The sequence below is a fragment of the Rattus norvegicus genome, chromosome 12 (genome assembly GCF_021556685.1).
Source record: "Rattus norvegicus strain SHRSP/BbbUtx chromosome 12, alternate assembly SHRSP_T2T, whole genome shotgun sequence".
NCBI classification, from domain to species: domain Eukaryota; kingdom Metazoa; phylum Chordata; class Mammalia; order Rodentia; family Muridae; genus Rattus; species Rattus norvegicus.
The window spans coordinates 18865878-18891662 of record NC_141545.1 but is presented as its reverse complement, the minus strand read 5'-3'; the positions used below and the strand labels follow the sequence as shown (position 1 = coordinate 18891662).

General features: G+C 48.3%; 1 long non-coding RNA gene across 8 annotated transcripts; it reads right to left on the bottom strand.

The window, feature by feature from the left end:
- Positions 1-4245: 4245 nt before the first annotated feature.
- Positions 4246-15694, bottom strand: LOC120095892 (uncharacterized). Of its 8 annotated transcripts, XR_015634670.1 has the most exons (8): positions 15395-15694; positions 12120-12299; positions 11782-12030; positions 11556-11700; positions 11068-11357; positions 6774-6971; positions 6599-6686; positions 5377-6495 (listed from the first exon to the last, which is right to left on the bottom strand). It is a non-coding gene; the product is annotated as an uncharacterized LOC120095892 (long non-coding RNA). The 8 variants fall into 8 exon arrangements; XR_015634665.1 differs by lacking the exon at positions 6774-6971 and having other exon boundaries at positions 4246-6495; positions 6599-6773; XR_015634667.1 differs by lacking the exon at positions 6774-6971 and having other exon boundaries at positions 4246-6495; positions 6599-6773; positions 12120-12153.
- Between the last annotated feature and the right edge of the window lie 10091 nt (positions 15695-25785).

Genomic DNA, 25785 nt, shown 5'->3' with positions numbered 1-25785 from the left:
CTTGGCATTTTTCTGTAGGTTCCAGGATTGAGCTTGGGCTCTCAGAGTTTACCAACTGAGCCATCTCCGAGGTCCCAACACCTGCGGTGAGCCACTCCTACGCCCTGCTCCTTCTGGTCATACACCCCAGGCTGACGTCATTGGCCGTGTATTCGACATGGCTGTGAACTGCTGATCCTCCTGCTTCTACCTCCCAAGCGTTGAAATTACAGGCATGCATCAGATCAGACAGGATTGGAGATGGATCCCAAGGCTTTCTGCATGCTAGTCAAGCACTCGACCAACTGAGCTACAGCCACAACCCCAGTTTTTTATCCTGACCCTTTTTGTCATCTGTCACACGAGGTCACTCAGCCACCTGTGGATATGTGGTCTCTTTTGACAATTCATCAATTTGGGCAGTACCTCAGACTTGTGACTGGTTTGGTGGGGGTTGGGGATTTAGCTCAGCGGTAGAGCGCTTGCCTAGGAAGCGCAAGGCCCTGGGTTCGGTCCCCAGCTCCGGGAAAAAAAAAAAAGAGAGAGAGAGAGAGAGACTGAGAGTTGACGTCAATGAAACCCAACCTTGTTGAAGTCTGCTTCCCCTCCCTATTCCCACCCCAGAGTGCATCCCTGCGTGCAACACAGCCGTAGCCATTTTGTTCCATGCCTGCCAGCCATTCCATATCTTTGCTCTAATCTGCCTGCCAGATTATTGACACGGAAAAATAACTGGACTCAGAGCAGGGTCATGCTGACCACAGACCCTGTTGTGTTCTGTAGGTTCTGAGGTGTGTTACTCTTCAGAAATCCCACAAAGATTTACATAGGACCCCTCAAATTGAAGGTGACTATGAACTGTTGTGTCTAAAATGGTTGGAGTCAGAGCTGACCACCAGGCAGCACTTCCTACACCTGCATATGAGTTCATTGTGTTCTTTTTCCTTTATAAGCTGACAGAAAAAGATGATTGGGGTCATAGTTCAGGGAATTCCGAGCTACTTCCCTATTCTGATCAGTATTAGGGTTTGCATTCAATAAACCATCCCTGTCTGATTGAGACTGGTGTTCTCGTGGTTTGTGAAGTGACTCTCAGATCACAACAAACCCAACCCATGGTTAGGAACCTGGCTTTCTTCCCAAGCCTCTAGTTCCTCTCTGTAAAATGGGTCTGAAGGATGCTGTAGAAATCCCTGGGAACTTCTACAAAGCTCCTTGCATGTGCTCTGCAAGCTGCTGTTAAGAAGACTGAACCTGAGCCGGAGAGATGGCTCAGTGGTTAGAACTGGCTGCTCTTCCAGAAGTCCTGAGTTCAAATCCCAGCAACCACACGGTGGCTCACAACCATCTGTAATGGGATCCGATGCCCTCTTCTGGTGTGTCGGAGGAGGAGGAGGAGGAGGAGGAGGAGGAGGAGGAGGAGGAGGAAGAGGAGGAGGAGGAGGAAGAGGAGGAGGAAGAGGAGGAGAGGAAGAGGGAAAAGAAAAGAAAGAAGAATATACGGGTTCACTGTGGAATGTGTTCCTCGTACAATCACCCCTCCAGCATTTCCTGAGTGCTGGAGGAAGCCAGGGCCTTCCCATGATGCTGCAAATATAACCATTAATAACATAAATAAAGTTAGGCCCACACTCGTCCCAGCTTTGGAGTGGTTGAGGCCTGCCTGTCCTGTAGCGCAAATTCAAGGCCCAGGCTGGGCATCTCAGTGAGATCCTGTCTCAAAACCGAAAGCAGAGAAAGGAGCTGGGGAGTTGGCTCATTTAGTAAAAGGCTTATTGCTCAAACATGAGGACCCGAGTTCAATTCCCAGCCCCCAAGTAAAATACAGCTGGACATTGGGAGACTGAAAAAGTCACTGGCTGGCCAGCCATCACAGACAGGAGCTCCTGATTCAGTGCTCCCATTACATGCATCAGGATGGTTTGTCACAAAAGGCATGCCTCTCCGCCCTCACATCGAGCCACCACCCCTCCCTCATGTGCCCTTCCACTTGACCTTCTTCCTGGGCCTCAAGACTCGCCAGGTGATCGCAGCCCTGCAGCTTTGTATACTGGTTGTTTTCTCTCTCCATGGTAACCCCAAGGGAAAACTCCAGCCCTCCCTCAACTACCTCCTTATGACACATGAACACTGGTGTCAGCGCAAAGGAACAGGTTCTGCAAATTCTTTACTATCTCCTGGATCTAGGTTAAATCACAGGCTGGTGAGACTCTCAACAGGTAGGGACTCTGACGACCCAAGTTCAATGCCTGGGATCTACTTGGTGGGAGGGGAGAACTGACTTGTCTGAGTTTTCCTCTGACCTCTACTCCTGCATTGTGATACATATGTCCCCATACACACACACACACACACACACACACACACACACACACACACTTATAGGAAGTAGAATGGTAGGTACCAAGGACTAGAGAAAGAAATATTTAATATTTAATGGAGACAGAATACCTTCTCAGGAAGGCATACACACACAAAATGAATAAAACCTTAATTGAAACCATCCTTTCTTCCAACAGTTGCCACTTGACATTTTACTGTCTTCATCAACAATGCCCTCAACTAGAGTAGAAAGTCCATGCGGGGCAGACTCCTTACCTGTGTGGGTCATCTGCCTCCCTGTATGACACCTAGTATTTGGTAACTAGGGACACAGGTTTATAAAATGGACACATACCAGAGAAAACGGAGAAGAGTGGTTGTCACTTCAGGCTAGTGTTGGGGATGTATGAGACTAATCTAATAGGGGCTGAAACCGGGTGCTGGTTAGGGCTGGAGGAAGTCACAAAGTGTCAGACACTGTCAGTCACTTAGCACACAGAAAGAATGCATACTGTCCTTTTCCCAGTGCACAAGACCTGACTTGACCTATGAAATCCATGCAAGACACTTCACAATGTCTTTCTTTTGCTATAGTCCAATCTAGCCTTTAACTTATGACCCTTCTGCTTCCATTTCCCCAAAAGCTGGGAAATGCACTGCCTGCTTTATGCAGTCTTGGGGTGCATACTAAGGAAGCCCTGTGTCCACTAAGCCACCTTAGCCGTTTCTGAGCAGAGTCTTGTGGCAGAAAGCACATTCACACTGTTCAGCCAACACCAACACCCATTCCCAGAACTCCTAACTTCCGAAGAAGGTACCCCGCAGGTGTTAAACACTTTCATTTTCTCCTCCCTAATCCCTGCGGTCTCTTTTCTACTTTCTATGACTTTTTTACTATTCCAGGAACCTCATATAAGCAGGCTCTCGCAGGATATGGCTGGTCTCGTCATCCTGCCTCAGCATCCGGAGCTGCTGAGATTACAGTTGTGTGCCACTTTTTTTTTTTTTTTTTTTGCACAACGTCCTCAAGGCTCATCGTACGGTGTTAATTCCCTCCCACCTCTGAAATAAAACACATGCAACATAGCGTCGTTCCTCGTGCTGTACTACTGATCGGATTCTTCAGGGTTCTCGGCTGCAAGGTTCGCAGCGTCCACTGGAGACACTAAGGTCAAAGAAGTTAGGCAGGATCCTGGCTAATGTGCCCCATTCCCGGCCCCACTTCCCAGAAGAGTCACCGGCCCTGCGCACCGACGCACTAGGCGGAGACAGGCACCCGCGCTACCGAGCCTCTGCGCATGCGCCTATGTATCCGTCGGTGCGCATGCGCGGGGACTCCGTTCCCCTGGGTCTAAATCCAGCGATCCGCGGTTTTGCTCCCACCGGGAGTTCTGTTTATAAACACACCGCGCGACCGGCAGCGAGGGGGTAACCCTAAGTCAGTGGAGTTGGGGGTCAGAAGTCAGTGGGCAAGGGGGCGCAGACGGAGAGAACTGCTTCCGCCACCCACGCGGGCTGTGGGATGGCTGCCTGGGCGACCCTGCCACGGCCCCCGGACTGCCGGGCGCCACGTGGTGCGCACGTGGTCCCGCGCGGCGGCGCGCCCCTCCCCCACGGAATCCGCAGTGCCCCCTGGTGGTGCCGGCTGCCCTCCGCGCATGCTCGGATGGCCGCATCAGGCGTCTTCCGGTGTCCCGGCTGAGCTGCACGCCGTTGCCTGACCCACGCGGGGAGAGGAAATAGTGGGCCGCGGTCACATGTGTGGCGGCTACTGCGGGGGGCGGGGCCTCGGAGAAAGACGTACTTTGCCAGGGATGGAGGGAGGGAGGAGTGGATGGAGGAGCACGCATTCTGCGGGTTGGGGTCCCGAAGACCCAGGCAGTAGTCTGTTCCACACTTAGGACACATTCAATCATAAATGAACGGTTCAAAGAGGAAGTTATTAAAACATTACAGGCGCTTTATTATAGCACTTAGTCTTCGAGATGGTGTTTATGAGACTCGAGCTGCTGTCCAAACCCCCAATGCTGATTGTTAAATAGCCTACTGGCTAAGTTACTGCCTTCTTAAACATGCACTTAAACATATTAGAATAATATTTTAAACATTTATTAATTATTGTGGAAATCAGAAGACAACGTATTCAGGTTGGTTCTCTCCATCTACCATGTAAGACCGGTCAGCAGGCACCTTTACCCACTTGAGCCTTCTCACCGGCCCTTTGTACCATGTTCTAAATAGATTTGACATCTAAAGAAATAAGTATTCCGGCTTAAGCATTCAGCACTTGGGAGGCTGAGGCAGGAGGATCCAAAGTACAAGGTTATCTTTGGCTACCTAGCAAGAGAGGCCAACCTGTATCATGCTGTGTCTCAAAATAAAATACATTCCCAGTTGTAACTTTACGTGGCCTATCCTGAAGTATGGGCGTGTTCTGTGACATCCTTGTAACCAGAGAAGGGCCTGGTCAGTTGACCTTGATTGAGTAACATGGAGTGGGTGGGATACCCTCTCTCCCTGAGACTCAGGTCTTGGCTGACCATCCCCAAACCTTGGTGTTTGAACACAGATCTTGCTATGTAGCCTAGGCTGTCCTCTGCTTCCTGGTGAGTGGAATTAGAGGTATCTGCTGCTACACCCAGCTTCCCTTCTTCAACTCCATAGTCACCTCTGTCTCGCTTATATCACAATTGGCATGCCCTGGTGTGCTCTGATCTATAGCTTTTTCCAGGAGGGAGGTAGAGGCTCCTGAGATTCCATGGGTGAAACAGTGTCCCATGTCTGGGAAAATGGCAAGTTAGAAGGTTGTGAGAGGCCAGTCCTCAGCTTTATAGCAGCAGGAAACAGCTGCTTGGGGAGAGACTGCAACAATTTCTCAGAAGGTGGAGCTGCCTGCCTTTCTTCTCCTAGAGGGCATGAGTTTTCAGTGATGACATCAGCTTTTTGGGCATCCTGCTCCTGTAAGTGACCCCAATTAAAAGACTCATTGGTTCACTGAAAGACCCCCAAACTTGGGGAGACTCTCGCTCCAGTCACGGGTTGGGGTACCCCCAGGAAACACGAGTAGCTGGTCTTGATGTAATCAGCAAGAGGCAGTTTTATTTACGAGATCTCGGGCTGACACGTATCCCACACAGGAGACTGAGTCAAGCCCCGAGCCTCTCTAGGCAGGAGCTTATATAGGGAAAACCAGGGGTTTCGTGTGGATACACATAATTGGCTAATACAAAGGGTGCACAGTTACTTTTGGCACGGAGTTACATCAACAAAGCATACGTGTAATCTAGCATCTCAGCAATGTGGGCAGGGCAACTCATCTCACTGCAGCAGGGGGATGACCCATCCTCAGGGAGTGAAGGAAGGGGAGGGGGTGGCTCCAGATGGCCAGTGTCCTTGGGAGCTGACAGTCAGGCTGGTGAGCCCTATCTCAAATTCTCTCAGGCATGTCTGGACTTTGTTTGAGACTAACTTTTTGAAATTTAACTCTTCATCACCAGATTGATATGGCCCTTGATTTGGTCTGTTGTGGACTCCTTTTCTGAGTGCATGCACATGTGTGTGTGTATGTGTTATATCTCCCGGGGGGGGGGGGGATCTGTCATATAACACTACAAAGTTCCTCTAATTCCACTGGGAATCAGATGATTCCACTTTGGGTCCTGAATGGGAGTGGCACCATGGCTGGCATTTTGTCATGGTTGAATCCCATGAGATCTCCCTGCACTGGCCCCAGTGTTCCACTTAATCCACAGAACGCTCTCAGCAGGCAGTGTGGACCACAGGGACACTGTGATCAATACCAAAGATATCATTCTCTTCCTGTTATGTAGGCTGGATGTCTTGGTGTCCCAAGAGTTGGCCCCAACGAAGCCTGTCTCTTGGGCTGGCACTTGCTGTTTTCTCCCTTTGTCCTCACACGGTCCCCTCTGCCTCCCAATCCTCTCCTTATATCAGGCAAATTGAATTAAGTCACTCTAGTGACATCATCTTCCCTGAGTCACTTCTATAGAGACCCTATCTCCAAATTTACTCGTATAGTAAACTGGGAGTCGGGGCTTCAGGATGCAAAATTTAAGCCAGGCTCAGTGGCACACACCAGCTACTCTGGAGGCTGAGGCAGGAAGATCACTTAAGTCCAGGAATTCCGCCAGGTATCCACATGGTAACCTCCCAGGAGCAGAGAACCACCAGATTCTTTTAAAGGAGAGATAAATGGATCAGGTTGGAACAGAGCTGATCAAACTCCCACACTGATCGGTGTGCAAATTTTGGGCTAAGGAGTTGATAAAATGCTTACCTTACAAGGTTGAGGACCTGAGTTCAATTCCCAGAGCCTTCCTTTTAAAAGCTTCCTGGTGTTGTGAATCAGGCCTATAACCCCAGAGCTAGGCAGAAGGAACAAGTAGGTCCTTAGGGCTGCCTGGCTGGTCAACCTAGCGTAATTGGCAAGTTCCAGACCGAGACAGTCTCACCTGAAAAAGTTCATGAGACATTGGTTTGTATTTCATGTGTGCTGGCTTATTTTCTTTCAGCTTGGCACTGAGCTGGAGTGTAGACTGGGCGTCGATTGAGAAAATGCCTCAGGCTGCAGGCAAGGGTTCTTAGTGATTGATGAGGGAGGGCCCAGCCCATTGTGGGTGGTGCTATCCTTCCGCTAGTGGTCCCAGATTCTGTAAGAAAAGGTTGATAGAACAGGACAGCAAGTTCGAGGTCTGCCTGGGTGACAGAAGGAGTTCAAGGCCTGCCCAGGTAACTTAGTGTGACTTGTCTCAAATGAAAAGTAAAATAGAATTGGGTTGAAGGTCCTTAGTAGTGTGTAACCACTTGGAATTTCCAAGTGAGAGCTGGGAGTGTGGCTCAGTGGTAGAGCCCCTGCCTAGAATCCCCCAGTGAGGGCTGGGAGTGTGGCTCACTGGTAGAGCCCCTGCCTAGAATCCCCCAGTGAGGGCTAGGAGTGTGGCTCAGTGGTAGAGCCCCTGCCTAGAATCCCCCAGTGAGGGCTAGGAGTGTGGCTCACTGGTAGAGCCCCTGCTAGAATCCCCAGTGAGGGGCTGGGGTGCGGCTCAGTGGTGGAGCCCCTCCTAGAATCCCCCAGTGAAGGGCTGGGGTGTGGTTCAGTGGTAGAGCCCCTAACTAGAACCCCCCAAGAGGGGCTGGGGGCGTAGCTCAGTAGAGAGCACCTGCCTGGCTTGCCAGAAGCCCTGGGTTCAATCCTCAGCACCACAAAATAAAAAAATAAATAAATAAATAAAATTTTTTAAAAATTCCATTTGATCCTTGATTTCAGGGACTATAATAACCTTCTAGTGGCCTTTGTTTAACCTCCAAGAAGCACAGTTTACACCCACGAGGAACCCATCCCACCTGCTGACTAATGTCTCCCTTGCTGTCTAATACCATCCAGTCTCACCACTTCCCATGAGCCCGGAAGTCCCCGAAAGCTTCTGTTGTGGTATTAGGCCGACCTCATACCCTGTCTGAAGGTTAGCAGTGGTGGGAGCCCTGTGTCTTGTATCCCATTCATAGGCCTTCATCTTTCCTGGCACACTTCTATCACAGAATCCCAGGAAAGGAGCTGCCTGTCCCCTTTCCCCAGGACTCTCATGGTGACCAGCCCCACCCTCACACATGATCTCCCCTCTGCGGGGTCTCACAAAAGAAATCCAGAATGGCGGTGCTCCTGCTCCAGTCCCGACCTTCCCAAGCAGCTCAGGTCGTGAGATTGGCCTGGCACAGACAGAATGAGGACCCGGGGTTGCAAGCAGGCAGCCACTAAGGCCTTATCGAAGAATTCTGCGGAACAAAGGCCCTGCCGGCCCTGGGAGCTCACGCTGTGGCCCTATTGAAATCTTGAGGTAGCCTTCTATTAATCACTCCCGCCCCCCGCCCCCACCCCCGTGCCTCAGAGGCCCAAAAAAAAAAAAAAAAAAAAAGGGAGACACACAAAAACCTCTTTTCTAAGCAGGAAGAGCTTTGCAGAGACCCAAGCAGAAAGATTTCAGCCTACAAATCCCTCTTTCTGCCAACCACATAGATGCTTGGGCCTCCTAGACTCATACAAACACACAAGAGAAGCCTGGCTGGACGGAAGGACGGAAGGGGGGCGGGGGAGGCGGACGGACGTGATCAAAAGCCCTGCGAACTCTAGGAAAGCAGTGTGCGTGAGGGCCCTCACGACCCCTCCCTTGTCTTTTTAGAAATCAAAAAAAGACCGGATTGAATGATTTTTTTTCCTTAAGCTGCACAATGAGAGCATAGGCAAAAAAGAGAAACAAAAATCTCACTCCCTAAAGAAACGAAGAAGAGAACAAATTTTTAGAGAAAGATAAAAAAAGAAAATTAAGTTAAAAAAAAAAATTCCATTCCTTCCTTCCTTCTTCGGACGTGACTGTAAGTCACAGTTTGTCTCCACCTCCCCCCAGAGCTCAGCGTTAACTGATAAGGAATGTTGTATTGTTCGGTGGGCAATAAATGTTATATTTGGCTTCTGCGGGTTTGTAGAGAAATAAGGAGGTGTACGTCTGCGTATGGGTGTGGAAACCAGAGGCCAACATCCAGCGTCTTCTCTGTCTTTTAGTTTTATTTTTAATTTGTGTATATATATGTTAATGTCTACATGTGTGTTTGTGCATCTGAGGACAGGGCCTGCAGAGTCCAGAAGAGGGGGTTGGAGCTGCTAGATTTGGAAGGGAGCTGTAAGCCTGCAGTGTGGGCTTCGGTCCTCTGCAAGAGCGGTAAGTGCTCTCTGGCTCTTAACTGCTGAGCCAGCTCACCATCCCACCACCACCATTTTCCTTTTAGCAACGAAGCCAACCACAGCTCATTCCTTTCATCTTGCCCCAGGAGGCTGAGATTGGAAAAGAAAGGAGAGCTGGGCTCTTGCCCTGAACGTTTCTCAGCTATGCTGATTCCTGGGCCAAGTCCCTTCTTTCCCAGTGTGTCTCTCCTTTATAATGGGATTCTCCTGATAGTCTCATGAGCCAACAAGGTTATGGCTGCTCAGCCCCCTCAGGCTGGCCCCGTGGCTTGCTTGAAAGCGCTCTTTGTCTACCATAGTTTTATAGACCTGCTTTCACCTCTCAGCCCTCACAGTGAATCTGTAAACAGGTAAATCAAATGCAGATAAACTGACTTCAGACACAGCCACTGGCTTCTGTTGATTCCAGCGCTGACCTGACATTGGCCACCCTACCACTGTGGGAGTTACCAGCTTTGTTTCACTCATTAGGTGTGAAGGTTCTATTGACTGCCTGGTTCCTCTGTGCACTTGTAAAATCCCAGCACTGGGAGGTGGAGGAAGGAAGATGGGGAGTTCAAGGCCATCCTCAACTCTTTAGGAATCTCAAGGTTAGCATGAGCTCTGTGAATATTTTCTTTTTTATCACAAAAGAAAATATCTATCTCACACATAAACCCATACATGTGTGTTTGTACTATTATACAAATATCGTCCTCGTTATTTGAATGACAATAGGTGGGACGTGCGTAGAGATAGAAGGGTAGAGCTTGTAGGAACAGGAGATGAGACCGGAAGCATCAAGGTCATCCTTGGCTACATAATGAAGTCTAGGCCAGTCCAGGCCACATGAGACAATGGGGTGGTGGGGTGGTGGCTAGCCAGTAAATGTGCTTGTCTAGCAAGGCTAATGACCTGAGTTAAATCCCCAGACCCACCTAAAGGCGGAAGAAGAGAAACAATCCTACAAAGTTATCCGTGACTTCCACACACAAGCTATGGCATGTTCGATGCTGATGCTGATAACGATGATGATGGTGATGGTGGTGATGATGATTGAAAGAGAGGTAGGAAGAGGCTTATTAGGTTGCCTTGAATGACTGTGGAGACTGGAAAGTCCCACATCCTCCGGTTGCAAGGCCCTGAGAAGCCCATGGGGTAGTTCCAAACTGAGTCTGAGGCCTACGAACCAGGGCCTAGACGTCCCAGAACAAATAAGCAAGGATGCCTCAGCAGGATGCGAAGGGGGCGCACACCTGTGACCCTAGCCCCTGGGGAGGATTGTGAGTCTGAGGCAGATCCTATCTGAAAAACAACAGCAGGGGCTGAGGAAGTGGGTTAGTCAGTGAAGAGCTCACTGTTCGAGTATGAAGAACTGAAGTCAGATCTCGAGCACCAGTGTGCGAAGTCAGGGACAGAGATGTGTCTGTGATCCCAGCACTGAGGAAGTAGAGACAGACAAGCTGGCCAGCCAGGCTAACCAACATGGCAAAGGCCAGGTTCAGGGAAAGACCTTTTCTTTTTCTTTTTCTTTTAATTAATCAACTTATTTTCTAAAGGTGAGTACCCTGTCGCTGTCTTCAGACACACCAGAAGAGGTCATCAGAGCCCATTACAGATGGTTGTGAGCCACCATGTGGTTACTGGGAATTGAACTCAGAACCTCTGGAAGAGCAGTCAGTGCTCTTAACCTCTGAGTCATCTCTCCAGCCCGAAAGACATTTTCAAAGATAAAGGGCCAAAAAGATGGCTCAGCTGTCAGAGGACCAGAGTTCTGTTCTCAGCACCCACATGGGGTAACTCCAGCTCCAGAGACTCCAGTGCCCTCTCTGGCTTCCAGTACCCACACGCACATACACAAAATAAATACATAAAATAAAGATTAAACCAAATAATAAGAATGTGAGAAGCAATGGAGGGATATATGCAATGTCTTCCTCTGTCCACAACGGCATGCCTGTGTGCACGTACACACACACAAACATGCACACATATGCACACTAGGAAAATAAAGTAATTTACAAACCAACCGTGACAACCAAGCTGGAGGCCTGTGTTCAGAGGACGCCTCATCCTTTCTCGACCTGCCAACTGCAGTGAAGCCTTCAGTGACTTGCATGGGAAACATCCACTTGGTGAGGTTGGGCTGGTTACACAGTCTCCTGACAATCAGTGATGCTTTAAGAATGGCCAAAAGCAGCTGGGTGGGGGTGGTGCCACACGGCTTTATTCCCAGAACTCAGGAGGCAGAGGCAGGTGGATCTCTGTGGAATTCGAGGCCAACCTGGTCTACAAAGCTAATATTAGGACAGCCAGGGATCTACAACAAAAAAAAAAAAAAAAAAAAAAAAAATTAAGAAGGAGGAGGAAGAGGAGGAAGAAGAGGAGGAGGAGGAAGAAGAGGAGAAAGTCTAAAAGCCATGGCTAGGGAGATCACAGGCCCAAGGAAGAAGCCCTTACTTTTGTTTTTCAAAGTAGATATGTTGTCAAACTGCCTTCTAAATATTTACATTCATACCTATTGTTTGGATGATGGTCCCCGACAGTGTCAGGTGTTTGAAAACTTGATTCGCCAATTAATGGTGCTGTTTAGGGAAGCTCAGGAGGTGTGGCCGTGATGGAGGTAGTGTGTCACCATGCGTGGGATCTCTGCTTCCTGCTTGCTGTTAAAGAAAGGAAGCCTCAGCATCTGTCCCAGAGGTCCGGTCTGCTGCCTGCTGCCACTGTCCCCCACTGTGACATACCATTGTCCCTCTGGGACTGTAAGGCAAATAAGTTCTTCCTTCTGTAAGTTGCCCTGGTCACGTGTTTTATCACAGCAATAGAAAAGTAGCTAATCCAGTGTATCAGAGGTGGGTTCCGCAGTCAGGCGCCGCCAGGGAAGGAAGCCCCTCTCTGCAGTGGGCTGCTGTCGATGCAGAGTCGGAACTGGTTCAAACACTGAGAGTGACTGTCGAGTTCTCCTCCGTAAATGGCACATCCGTATCAACCTCCTAAAGGCTCAGGGAGCATCAGAGATGAGAAGGCAGAAAGAATGAAGAGAGCAGGGGCTGGGGATTTAGCTCAGTGGTAGAGCGCTTACCTAGGAAGCGCAAGGCCCCGGGTTCGGTCCCCAGCTCCGAAAAAAAAAGAACCAAAAAAAAAAAAAAAAGAATGAAGAGAGCATAAACCGTTGTCTCCTGGCGTGACGTGGCTGTTGCGCTCCTGTGCCGGCTTCCACCAAGAGCGTTCCCGCTGGCAATGCTAAGTAAGTCTGTGAGTGCTGCGAAGAGACACCATAACCAAGATTTTCTCTTATAAAAGAAAGCATGTAACTGGGGACTTGCTCACAGCTCTGGACGGTTAATCCATTATCATCATGGCAGGGTGCCACCCAGGCAGACATGGCACTGGAGAAGTAAGCCAAGAGTTCTACATCTGGATCTTCAGGCAGTAGGAAGAGAGAGCTGGTGGACCCGGCTTGGGCTTTTGAACCCTCAAAGTCCACCTCCAGTGGCACACTTCCTCCAACAAGGCCACGCCTCCTAATCCTTCCTGAGCAGTGCCATTCCAGATGACTAAGCATTCAAATATATGAACCTATGGGGACCATTCGTATTCAAACCACCACAGTGGGTTACACAAAAACAAGGAAGGGGCATGAAGGAGTGGGTGAAGGTGGGGAGGAGGGAGGTGGAGGGGTCAGGGAGCTGTTGGAGACCTGGAGTGGAAAGGATTAACATATACTGTATATGTGTGTGCGCATGATACTTTGTTTTGGAAACAGGCTCTGACTATGTGTCGCTGCCTGGCCTGGAACTCACTATGTAGTCCAGGCTGGCCTTGAACTCACCAATATCTACTGCCTCTGTCTCCCAAGTACTTAAAGGCATGAGCCATCATCCCTGGTGCATATATAAAACACTCAAAGAACAAATAAGATATTTCTGAACACTGATCAATTCTAGAAAGACCCTCCAATTATACTCAGAAACCAGCTAATCTGGGCTGTGGAGTTGGCGCACAAATTGACCAACCTAGGTGTGCGAATGGTCTATGCTAGGTCAAACAGCAGGTGAACCCCCTGCCACACCCATCCCAAAGTCCCCTACTGACATCCACTCTCCTAGTTTTCTCCAGTGGACACGCACTGATTCTCACTGAGAGGAGTAGAGTGTTTTCAAGCGAAATTTCACAAAAAGCAGAATGGTTCTCAAACGCTGTTCTTCCCCACTTAAGCTTTTATCCCATCCTTGACATCCCAGCGGTTGCTTGGCAACAACTGTCTTTAATAAGGCCCTCTCCTCACCGGTACCTGTCGGTAAGGCCGCATCTCAGAGCAGGCTGGCAGCATCACATGACTTCAGGCCTTCTGAATGACTACACAAGACTTGGGTGTGACTGCCCACTTCCCCAAACATCAGTGTACCAGAAAGAGAAATGTACCGGCTTCAGAGTTTTTTTCAGTCTCCTCATTTTGTGCCTGTACACCCATCTGAAGACATCGCTCCTTCCACTGCTCAAACACACCTGCTATTCCTAGGGCTCTGTACGTTGCTCTGTTAGAGAAGAATCACTGAAGTGCTCACTATGCAGGCATGAGGACCTGAGCTTGATCTCCCCAGCACTCACATTTTTTTTCCTTTTTTTTTTTTTCTGGAGTTGGGGACTGAACCCAGGGCCTTGCACTTGCTAGGCAAGCGCTCTACCACTGAGCTAAATCCCCAACCCCCACATTTTTTTTTTTAAGAACAATCTTAGCATTGGGCAGATGGAGATAAGTGAATCCACAGGGCTTGCTGGCCAGCCATTCTAGCCTAGCCTAAGCAAGTGACAGGTTCCACACATTATGCATATCAGTTATATTCACACACACACACACACACACACACACACACACACACACACACACACAACTTTTACCCTGAAAGACTCACCAGGATTGTAAAGGCTCGTTCTGGTTCACAGTAGGATGTTACAGTCCACCATAGTGGGGAAGGCATGGCAGCAGGAGCGTGAGGCAGCTGCTCACACGGCATCCAGTCAGGAAGAGAGAAGGATGCTGGGGCTCAGCTCTGCTTCCTGACCATTGTGAGGCCAAGAAACTCCCCTACCACATGCTCTCTCCACCGTGACATTCTGTTAAGTGCCTGCAACTAGTCAACCACAGACAGGGCCCTTCAAACTGCGAACCCAAATCAGTCTTTCCTCCCCAAGGCTGTTCCCTTAGGTGTTTGGTTCACAGTGACCTCACAGGTAGATCCCTGGGGTTCACTGGCCAACCAGGCTCACCTAAGCAAGTGCCAGGACCCAGTGAGAGAGCCTGCCTCAAAACCGAGGTGGACAGCTCCTGAGGGACCACATCTGCCTGAGAGTGACCTCCAGCATCCACACACACACACACACACCCTCAAGTGCCCAAATACTTCTATCCACACGTGCACCACACACATGTGTGAGCCTGTGTGCACAACACAATAAAATAATTTGTAAAAAATCTTTCATGGAAGTTCTGCAACAAAAACTGAAAATTAAACCCAAGAAGTAACAGAAGAAGATGGGTTTCCTTCCACAGCACGCTGTCACCAACAAGGAGCAGTCTTCCAGTTCTTCAAACAATTTCACTAAGAAAACAGCTCAGGGCGGAGTGCTTGACTGGCAAGCCCAGGACCCACATTCTATCCTCAGCATCGCCAGATAACAACAGCAGTAATAGCCAGGCAGTGGCTGCACACACCTTTAATCCCTGCACTCCGGAGGCAGAGGCTGGCGGATGCCTGGTCTACACAGTGAGTTCCGGGACAGCCAGAGTTACACAGAGAAAGAAACAGCAGCAGTTACAACAACAACAACAGCAGCAGCAACAACAACAACAGCAACAAAATAGGAAATCAGGCCAAATTCTGGAATTTATAAATACTTTATAAAACGAACATGAAAATAGCCTATAGGGGTTGGAGCTTTAGCTCAGTGGTAGAGCGCTTGCCTAGCAAGTGCAAGGCCCTGGGTTCGGTCCCCAGCTCCGAAAAAAAGAAAAAAAAAATAGCCTATAGTTGCAAAGCTATTCTAAAACAACGCAAACCATAAGCATCCTCGAGAAGCAGAATGAGATGGATTTCTAGACCCCGGGAATTAAAAACAAAACAGTGAAACAGATGGGGAGCCAAGGGAACCTTGATGGACACTAGGTAGGTGCAGATCGGCTAAGGGACCATGAGAATTAAGCCATCTAAAAACTGAACTCCACACATCTTAAGACACAGAGAGACCCTCTTCTAAACACAAGATTCAGAACAGCGGGCCAGCTCAAAGCCAGGCCTGACCACCTGAGTTTGATCCCTGAGACCTGCATGAAGGAAGGAAAAAAACAATTCTTACCAGTTGTCCCTCTGACCCCCACATGCACACCTATGTATGCACAGGAGCACACCCACATCTGAGTGTGGAACAGACAAAATCAAACATCACTTCACTTGTGTGGCAAGAACACTAAGTAAAGCTCCACAAATGCCTCAAGGTGATTTGTCCCGTGCAGAGTGTCGGAATCGTGCTGATTAGTAGGTCGTCACCTCTTGGCTGTTTTGTGGTGGCTTTTGTGCTCCTGGGGCTGAGCTGACTTCTTACACTCCTTGTGTTTGCTCAGCCACTTAACTCTCTCTGGTCTTCCCAGTGGAAAAGGCCTTTCTGTTTCCTGTTTCCGCCCTTTGATTCTCCTCCACCTGTTTCCTGTCCCTCCAAATTTGTGCTCCTCACAAAACTTTACCTTTGTCTCCTCAGTTCCTTTCCATAGCAGTGACTAAAGCTTGCCTGCCCTTTTTCTATATGTTGGGGGAAACAATCCCATCGTTGCCCCTGACAACTGTCAGCAGGAGCCAACCTCCCTTTCCCTGCATGACTTCCAGGTTCCTTAATTCCAATTTTCTCACTTCTTCACTTTGTCCACTCCTGCCATCCATACCTAAAGAACACTGTCTGCTCCATCTCACTGCAACGCCCAACGTACAACCAAAAACTTCCCCTTTACAGAGCTGGGGATATGGCTCAGTCCTCTGCAAAAGCAGGAAGTACCCTTAAAAGGTGAGCCATCTCTCCTGCCCCTGGAATTGTCTTCTGGCTGAGCCCCTTACAACTCTGGATGAAATTAAAGTTCTGTTAATTAGGGAAAAGGACAGACTGGGTTCCGTTGCAGGTCCAGCCACCACTGACCATTCCTTGGGACATGCTTCCTGTATTTGTCATTTGAATAGTAATTTGTTTCTGGCAAGCTAGGAAGGAGCATCGATGTCTGCAGGTGAATGATCTGTGTATCTGAGGGTCTGATGTGCTCAACTAAGTGGGACTACTAATGTGTCTTGTGTGACTTTTTCTAGGGAGGCACGATAACAGACCGAAGAATCAGTTTCACCAAAGTCTCATGGGGGAACCAATGAATTCCTGGAATTCCTCATAGGAGCATGGGAGACTCAAAGGAAAGACAGCTGTCACCTAGCATGGGTGACTCAGAAACTGCATGCCTGGAGCCCCCTATGCAACTTGCAGACAGCTCCACTGAAGAGCCTTTTCTCCCTCATAGTTCTTTACTACTTACCTAACCACAGGAAGGAGCCCTGTGAGTGCTGTAAGTTTCTTGAGCTTCCTGAGTTACACAAGTTTCCTGTGAGTTTTCCAAGCCTTCTCCCCCGGCTTTTCTCTATGAGAGAATTCAATCAGAGGAAACAGCTACACAATGTTGTCAGGAAAAGCTGGGTAGGGAGACTTCAGATCCAGTGAATCTGTATGTTAGCTCCCTCTTGCTTTGACAACTAGAGCTGGGGGAGTATGCTTGGTAGCGATTGCCTAGGATGCACAGAATTATGAGTTCCAGCCCTACTAATGCCCCATACAATCCACCTAAATCAACAGTTGTTTTAGTTTCATGGCATTGACAAACATTTTAAAAGAAGGTCACAGGGCTTGGGAGGTGGCTCAGTCGGTAAGAGTACTTACTACACAAGCACAAGGTCTTGAGTTTGAATCCCCAGCAACTGCATAGAAAAGCCACATGGTGCCTGTTACTTCTATACCACAGAGAATGGGGCTTGCTGCCAAGTGTGCTAGTTTTCTTTCTCTCGCTGTGACAAAACTGCATCACCAAAAACAAGTCGGGGAGGAAATGGTTTAGTTGTTTTACAGCTCACAGTCTATTATGGAGAGAAGTCCGGGCAAGAGTTGGAGGCAGGAACGGAAGCAGGGATCATGGAGGAGCAGGGATCATGGAGGAACACTGCTTGATGTCTTGTTCCTCATGGCAAGACCACCTGCCCAGGTTGGCATCCCCTCCCACATCGCTCATTAATCGAGAAGATGGTAGCAAGGTGTGGTGGTAGATACCTTGGATCCCAGCACCTTGGGAACAGGGCATGTCTCTGAATTTGAGGCCAGACCGGTCTGTAAGAGAATTCCATGATAGCCAGAGCTTGAAAGGATGTCACTGTCTCAAAAAGAAAAAAGAAAAAAAAAAGGCCCCCACAGGCCAACTAATGAAGGCATTCTCTTCACTGAGGTCCCCGTTCCCAGATAAGGTCTCTGTCTATGTCCATGTACACACACACTTGTGTGCTTAGACCCCCAACACCCCCCCCCCAAAGGGATGTGAAATGGCGTCATACAGATGTGATCTTACGTTAAACCTATGAGACGCGTAGCCAGCCTGTTCCTTCTCCCTTGAAGCATACTAGGCTTCCCACAGCAGGAAAACAATGTGACCCATAGGTACAAGACATCCTTGGCAAGCCTCAGCTGCCTAGCATGGCTCTCCCACACCACACGGCTGTTACATTTCGCAAGGAGCAGTCGAAAGAAGAAGCCGCCGTACCTCATCTGTTTCCAATTATCCCAGCGCTCCGCGTGTTTGACACAGCTATGCTGCTTCTAAGTGGCCAGAAGCCAGGCTGGAGGGCAGGCCATCTCGAATTCCATTTCCTTCCCAGGGCGACACATTTCTTCCCAGAAGCAGGCAGCTCTGTGGGCTTTCTGCTTGCTCCGAAATGGGGTAATAATTCTACAGGGGTTGTGATGCACATCTGTAATCCCAACACTCGGGGTGGGGGAGGGAGCTGAGGCTTCAGGTTCAAGGCCAGCCTGGGCTACATGGTAAGACTCTGTCTCAAAAATACAAAAGGAAGCAGTAAGAAAGGGATGTTGTTACCCTCAGCGTGGAATCCGTTAGATCCCAACTTTATCTTCCCCTGTCTTTAAGCTTTCTTTTCTGGAGTTCCCAGTTCGGAAGCTTTCTCATCTCACTCCCTTGGGTCCTGCTCTTTTTCTTCTGTTTAATTTATTTAGAATTTTTATTGTATTTTTAATTTATTTTATTTAGTGGTGGGAGCATGCATGCCCAGGGACACATGTAGAGGTCTGAGGACAGCTTGTGGGAATTGGTTCTCTCCTTCAAACTCAAGCTGTCTGGTTTGGTGGCAAGCCCCTTTAACCCACTCAGCTACTAGCTGCCCCTCCCATTGCTCTCAAACATAAGTTTCGGTTATAGTTTTAGTTTAAATGGTTTGAGATTAATGCTGACTAATCACATTTGACTATTATTATTATTATTATTACTATTATTTTATTACTGTTGTTGCTGTTTTGACATAGGATCTCTTTGTAGCCCAGGCTAGCCTCAGAGTTGCTGTTAGTCAATGATGGTCTTGAACTCAGGATTCCCCTGCCTCAGCCTCCCAAGTGCTGGCACAAGCTGTCATTCCTGGAGAATAGCGCCTAGTAGGACAACAGTTATTAGGGTTTTGAATGAATAAGTAACATGATTATTGGGAACTTGCTTACACACACAAGGAATACTTAAGCTTCAATGTCACATGACATCATAACTCTGGGAGACTACATAAGATTGGGAATCTGGGGTACTCAGAAACACAAAGGAATTCATGCATGGTCGTGTGGGTGGGGGAACCACGGGAACCCTAGATGTCTAGCCCCAGAGTCTCTACAACCAGCACATGAGCAAATGTACCCCAAAGATAGACTTCTGTGATCCTCTGTGTGTACCACAAAGCAACAAGTCACAAAGTACTATGGTCATAGGCCTTTGATTACAGAGTCACGGGATGTTGAGGCAGGAGAGTTGATCGCAAGTTCAAGACCTGTCTGGGCCACAGAGCAGTTTCAAGACCAGGCTAGGTAATTTAGTGAGACCCTGTGTCAAAATGAAAAATAAGAAATGTGCTAGGGATATAGCTCAGTAGTAGAGCCCCTGCCTAGAATCCCCCAGTGAGGGGCTGGGGTATGGCTCAGTGGTAGATAGAGCACTTGTGCTGTGGGTTCCAGTACTGAAAACAATTAGTACAATGGGTTGCTCCCTCTCCCTCTCCCTCTCCCTCTCCCTCTCCCTCTCCCTCTCCCTCTCCCTCTCCCTCTCCCTCTCCCTCTCCCTCTCCCTCTCCTTCTCCAGCACCCAACATGGTGGCTCACAACTGGCTGCAGCTCCAGCCTTGAGATGTGTTTCGCCCTCTTCTGGCCTCTGCAGAACTTCACACGCAGTCCATAGACTTAAATGTAGATAAAGCATCCACTTACAAAATGGAAACAATTTAATTATGCACAGGGTGTGTACGTAGTTTTGTGACTACAGGTAGCCCTGGTGGCCAGAAGAGGACGTTAGATCCCCCTGAAGCTGGAGCTCTAAACAGCTGTGAGTCACCCCATGTGGATGCTAAAACCAAACTTGCACACACAAACACACGCACATGCATGCGTGCACACACACCACACATACATACCACTCACACACAACATGCCACACACATACACATATACCATAACACACCTATACATACACACTACACACACATATACCACTACACGCACACATACCATACATACATATGCTACTCTATACACACATACACACATATACCACTCCACACACATACCACAGTACATGTACACACACACACATACACCATGCTACATACACACCATGACACACATACCACACATACATACACCACTCCACACACATACCACAGTATGTACACACACATACACACACATACACCATGCTACATACACACCATGACACACATACCACACATACATACACCACTCCACACACATACCACAGTATGTACACACACATACACACCATGACACACACACCACACATACATACACCACTCCACACACATACCACAGTATGTACACACACATACACCAACCATTACACACACACACACACACACACACACACACACACACACCACATCCCACACACAGAGATGCAAGTAAATGCACAAAAAGGGAAGAAAGAAAGGGAAATCCTACATTTCGCATGAAGACTATAAATTCATCCTCGGGCATACAACCCACAAATCTTTTCTGGCTGCCCACTGGGAGCCAAGTCCATATTTCAGGGGCTCTGTAACAAGATTGCAGAGAACGTACCTGTATCCTGGGCCTCTTAGCCTGATGAACCCCACAGCTTTAAATCATTGCTATGCATGCAGAATATTGCAGTCATTTAGCTTCTGGTGGGACATATAGACCTGAACCAACAATGTGTTTTAAGGAACTCAGGTACCTTGGTTGTTCACGCTGGGCAGGCCATACCTGCCTATCACTTCAGCAGATCCATCCTCCTCCTCTGGCTTCTTTGGACTCTGCACTCATGTGCACAGAAACATACATACATACATACATACATACATACATACATACATACATAAAGAAAACGAATCTTTCTTTATTTTTATTTTATATGTATTGGTGTTTTGCCTACATGTATGTCTGTGTGAGGTCACCAGATCTTGGAGTTACAGATAATTGTTACTGGGAATTGAACCTGTGCCCTCTGGAAGAGCAGTCAGTGTCCTTAACCCACTTAACCTCTCCAACCCCAAGAAAATGAATGAGAGAGAGAGAGAGAGAGAGAGAGAGAGAGAGAGAGAGAGAGAGAGATATCCTTATGAAGTTATGAAGCTAGGGCTGGCCTCAGTTTTACTCTGTAGCCCAGGCTGGCCTGGACTTACTTGGTGTTCAGGCTAGCCTTGACCTCTGGATCCTCCTGCTATGACCTTCCAAGGGCTAGGATTACTGGTGTGCATCACCACCCCTGGAATGGGATAAAAAATTGCTCTTTTTTAAATTATTTTATTTTATTACATTTTATTTATTTATGGAGGCTGTGACCTGCTTCACGTGTGGGGGCCAGAGGACAACTTTTGGGAGTTAATTATCTTCCAGCATGTGGGGCCAACGGATCGAACTCACATCTTCAGACTTCGAGGCAAGTACCTTTAACCAAAGAGCGATCTTGCTGGCCCAAACATTTGCTCTTATGCAGTGCCTTCCTTTTATGCAAAAATAAAAGACACAGAGAATATAAAAAAAGAAAGATATTGAAACAGAAACCTGTGTATTAATAACCTGTGGGACGTGGGCTGGAGGGATGGCTCAGTGGTTAAGAGCACTGACTGCTCTTCCAGAGGTCCTGAGTTCAAATGCCAGCAACCACATGGTGGCTCACAACCATCTGTAATGATGCCCTCTTCTGGTGTGTCTGAAGACAGCTACAGTGTACTTATATGTAATAAAATAAATCTTAAAAAAGAAAAAATAAACTGTGGGACAAATACTCTGCATGAAAGTTGTGGATTCATCTCGTCCAGTTCTGCTTGGTTTTTTGCTAACACAATGGCCAGCTGCGTAGCCCAGGCTGGTCTGGAAGTCAGTATGTAGCAGAGGATGACTTTGAACTCTTGATCCTCCCCAGCCGTGAGAAGGATTCTAGGCCCACTCTGGCAGGCAGAGCTCATCGTGTTTTTCTGTTAGGAACAAGGAATCTGGTTATAGAGGTTTTCCCTCTCTTTGTTTGGGCTCAGAATAACATCTGGACTTGTCTGGAGACTTTGGGACTTACATTGTGTGCTGATTTTATTCACAGATTAATTCTAGTGTTCTCGGTGACTATTTACAAGTTATCCGATTTCCTTTTACTAAACCTGTTTTTATTTTGTTTTATTTTCATGTGTGCCTACGTCTGAGTAAGTTTCCAGAAATCTTTTTTTTTTTTTTTTTTTTTTGGTTCTTTTTTTCGGAGCTGGGGACCGAACCCAGGGCCTTGCGCTTCCTAGGTAAGCGCTCTACCACTGAGCTAAATCCCCAGCCCCTCCAGAAATCTTTTTTATAGCAGCAGATGCTGGAACATAATCACCACAGTCAGACTGTAGGAAACTCTAATGAGCAAACGACCCAGTTTCTTAAATAAATTGTAAGGGGTGGGGGGAGGGTGGAAATGGAAGAGAACTAGACTCAAAGCGGTTAAGAGAATGTTGGTCCTCCACGGCCGAGGCTGTCACAGCTGGCAGCCACTGGGGAAAACAGTCCAGTTATTTCCTTTAATGTCAGGCATATACTTTGTGTGTAACCTGGCAATTCCACCCGAGGAGTCTGCAATCGAGAAATAGAAACACATGCGGAAGGCTCCGAGGCATGACTCATGAAGCTGGTGTTGGAAAGCGACCCACGTGTCCATCAATGGCAGTCGGATGGTTTAGAAGCCTGAGGAGAGCCAGGGAGATGGTTCTGCAGCTAAAAAAAAAAAAAAAACAAAAAAACAAAAAAACAAAAAAACAAAAAAACAAAAAAAAAAAAACCACTCACATGTAAGCCGGGAGATCTGAAGTTGATGCTCGGAACCACCTGAAGAGCAGGATGCAGCCTCTCCGTGTGCATCTGTGATCCCTGCATCCCTGAGGTGACATGAGGGACAAAGACGGGAGAATCACCAGGAAGCTCTGGGGCCAGATCCCCTGGAAGCTGCAAGAGGACGGCTATGAGAACACTTTCCGGTCATGACTGTTGGACTCACAAACTTGAAGCAGCTGTGGTTTCTTGCATAAGACCTGAACAAGATGGGGGAGGGGTTCTGAGGCCCACTCTCCCCTCAGGAGCTATGGTCTGGGGCTGGGTAGGGCAGGAGGTAGGGCAGGGGCTGGGGATAAGGGCGCATTCCTCTGTGGTATAGCCATAGTAAGTTGCCTTTGCTGAAGCAACTAACCCCCCCAGCAATGCTAATTAAATGCATCGAGCCAACATAAAATAACAGAAAGAAGAAATAAAAGTGGAAGAGGGACGGGGAACAGAAGCTTATCAGGGGTGAGATTAAAGTGCCTCATATAGGTATGAAATTGTAAAAAGCACAGCTTCTTAAACTGAAGAATATTCACTCGGCAAAATGTTCTCGGCAACAAAATAGATTAATTGCTAACACATGCAACATGAATGAGCTTCCGAAATGTTGTTCTTAGAAAGCAGCCAATAGGGGCTGGGGGCGTGGCTCAGTGGGTAAAGTGCTGACATACAAGCATGAGGAACTGAGTTCCATCCCCAGCAAACCCCAGGTGGGATTACAGATGGGCTCTCTGGCCAGCTAGTCTTGTGGATTAGTGAAGCTCCGGGTTCAGCGAGACATTGTTTCAAATGAAGTGGAGGGGTTGGGGAGATGGCTTCTCCATTTATTTTTTTTTTCGGGGCTGGGGATCGAACCCAGGACCTTGCGCTTCCTAGGCAAGCGCTCTACCACTGAACCAAATTCCCAACCCTGGCTTCTCCATTTAGAAAGCAGACTCTTGGGGTTGGGGATTTAGCTCAGTGGTAAGGCCCTGGGTTCGGTCCCCAGCTCTGAAAAAAAGAAAAAAAACAAAACAAAACAGAAAGCAGACTCTTCCTGCAAAAGATTCATCTGTCCTTTCACACTTATGTGGGTCGTGGGGACAGAGTTCAGGTCATTAGGCTTGCACTGGAAGTGCTTATACCACTGAGCCGTCTTGGTGGCTCTCTGGCACATATGTGTGTGATGTCTGTGAGCATGGGTGGGGGGGTGGTTCATGCACAGGTGTGAAGGCCACAGATCAGTATTCAGCGTCATTGACATTCTGCCTCGCTTTTTGATACACAGTTGCTCTTGGAGCCTGGTGCTTATCATCCTACAAGGACGCTGGTCGGTTAACTCCAGGGATCTGCCTGTCCCTTCCCTCTAGAAGTGCTGTATAGTGCTGGGTATAGTTGCGCACCACATATACCTGTCTTTCTTGTGCATACTGGGAGTCTGAACTCAGGTCCCAGTGGTGCATGGCTCACGTGAACCAGCTTAAGCCACTCTAGTCCTTACTCCTTTCCTGTGTTTGTTTGAGACGAGGTCTCATGCAGCCCACAGACTGGCAGAAAACCTTGAATTCCCCCGATGCCCCTACCTTCACATCTCCGTGTACTGACTCCAGACATGAGCCACTACACCTGGATCTTTGTGTATTTGAAATGCTCCCACCACTAAAGGCTTTAAGAGACGAAGGTGACAGTCTTAGACATGAAGACAAAAGACAGTGCCCCAGCTCTCCACAGTTTCACCAAGGGAATCTAGTGAGAACAAGGCTGTGGCCAGTCTTTGCTTTTGCCTGTTCAGCACTCCCTCCCCCTTCTGCTAACAGCAACCAGACTTTGTTTTGAGGCCCGGCCAGCGCTCTGCGTGTAGCCTGGAGGGGCTGCGTGCCAAGGAGCCTGTCCACCTTCCACCTTTGGAGGGGTCTGGGCTGGGAACCTCACTGAGATAAGCAGCCTGTCTCCCCTAGAAACTGATGCAAGGAAAGGAAACCGCAGAACTGATTAATCCCAGAAGGGCGTCCTCAGCGGCCAGCTGTGGGAATTGCTGCTAAAAATTTCACAGCAACCCTGGCTCCAGCCTCTTCCAGAACCTGGATGTTGGCTCTTCTGTTCTGAGACTCCCCAGTATCAGGCCAATGAATTCCCTTTTTGTTTAAGTTGGCTGGGCTTGGTTTCCATGGCTCAAAACCAGAACATCATCCAGCCATCCACCGTTCTGGGTTGCCTTCCCTGTCTTCGCCACCCAGAGCTGGAGTCGGAGACAGTTTAAACTAAGAAGCCACGGTGCGGTGCGTAGGGGGTGCGGGGCAGTCAAACAAACAGGGAGGCTGTGCTGTGGCTGTGTCTTGGTTGGTAGAGCACTTGCTTGCCATACATAAATTCCCCAGTTCGATCCCCAGCACCTGTAAATCAGGCAAGTTGACAGGAACTCATAATCCCAGCACTCAGGGTGTGGAGGCAGGAAGATCCCACACACATCCTTAAGCTGCATCACAAGTTCAAAGCTAGTCTGAGCTACACAAGACCCTGCCTCGGAAAACCAAAAGGAGACAAAGTACAGAATATAATCGGCACTGGATCCGTTTGATTCCCCACCCCAAATATATACAACAGGAGGAAGCAAGCAGAAGTCTCTCAGATCCTGCTCTGTTAAAACACAAACCAAAAGGTGAACAAGACAGTATCATGGATCAGCACAAAAACTCTCATTGACTAGCAACTGTGCTGCCCCTTAGAGATAGATGGGAAGAGAGATGGCTCCGCCATTGAAAGCACTAGATGTGAGTCCTGGCACCCACAGCTATCTTTAACTACAGTTCCAGGGGATCCAATGCCCTCTCCTGGCTTCAACAGGCATTGCACGCACGTAGGGTTAAGATACAACAGGCAGGCAAACATCCTTACAGGGAAAGCTTATTAAAAGGAGCAGGGCTGGCAAGATGTGGAGATGGCTCAGTGGACAAAGGAAGTTGCCAAGCTGGATGACCTGGTTATTTAAATCTCTCTCTGTCAACCCTGTCGTGTGTGTGTGTGTGTGTGTGTGTGTGTGTGTGTGTGTGATGTATATAGAGGTATTTATTTGTGCACGTGTGTATGGATGTGTGTATGTGATGTGT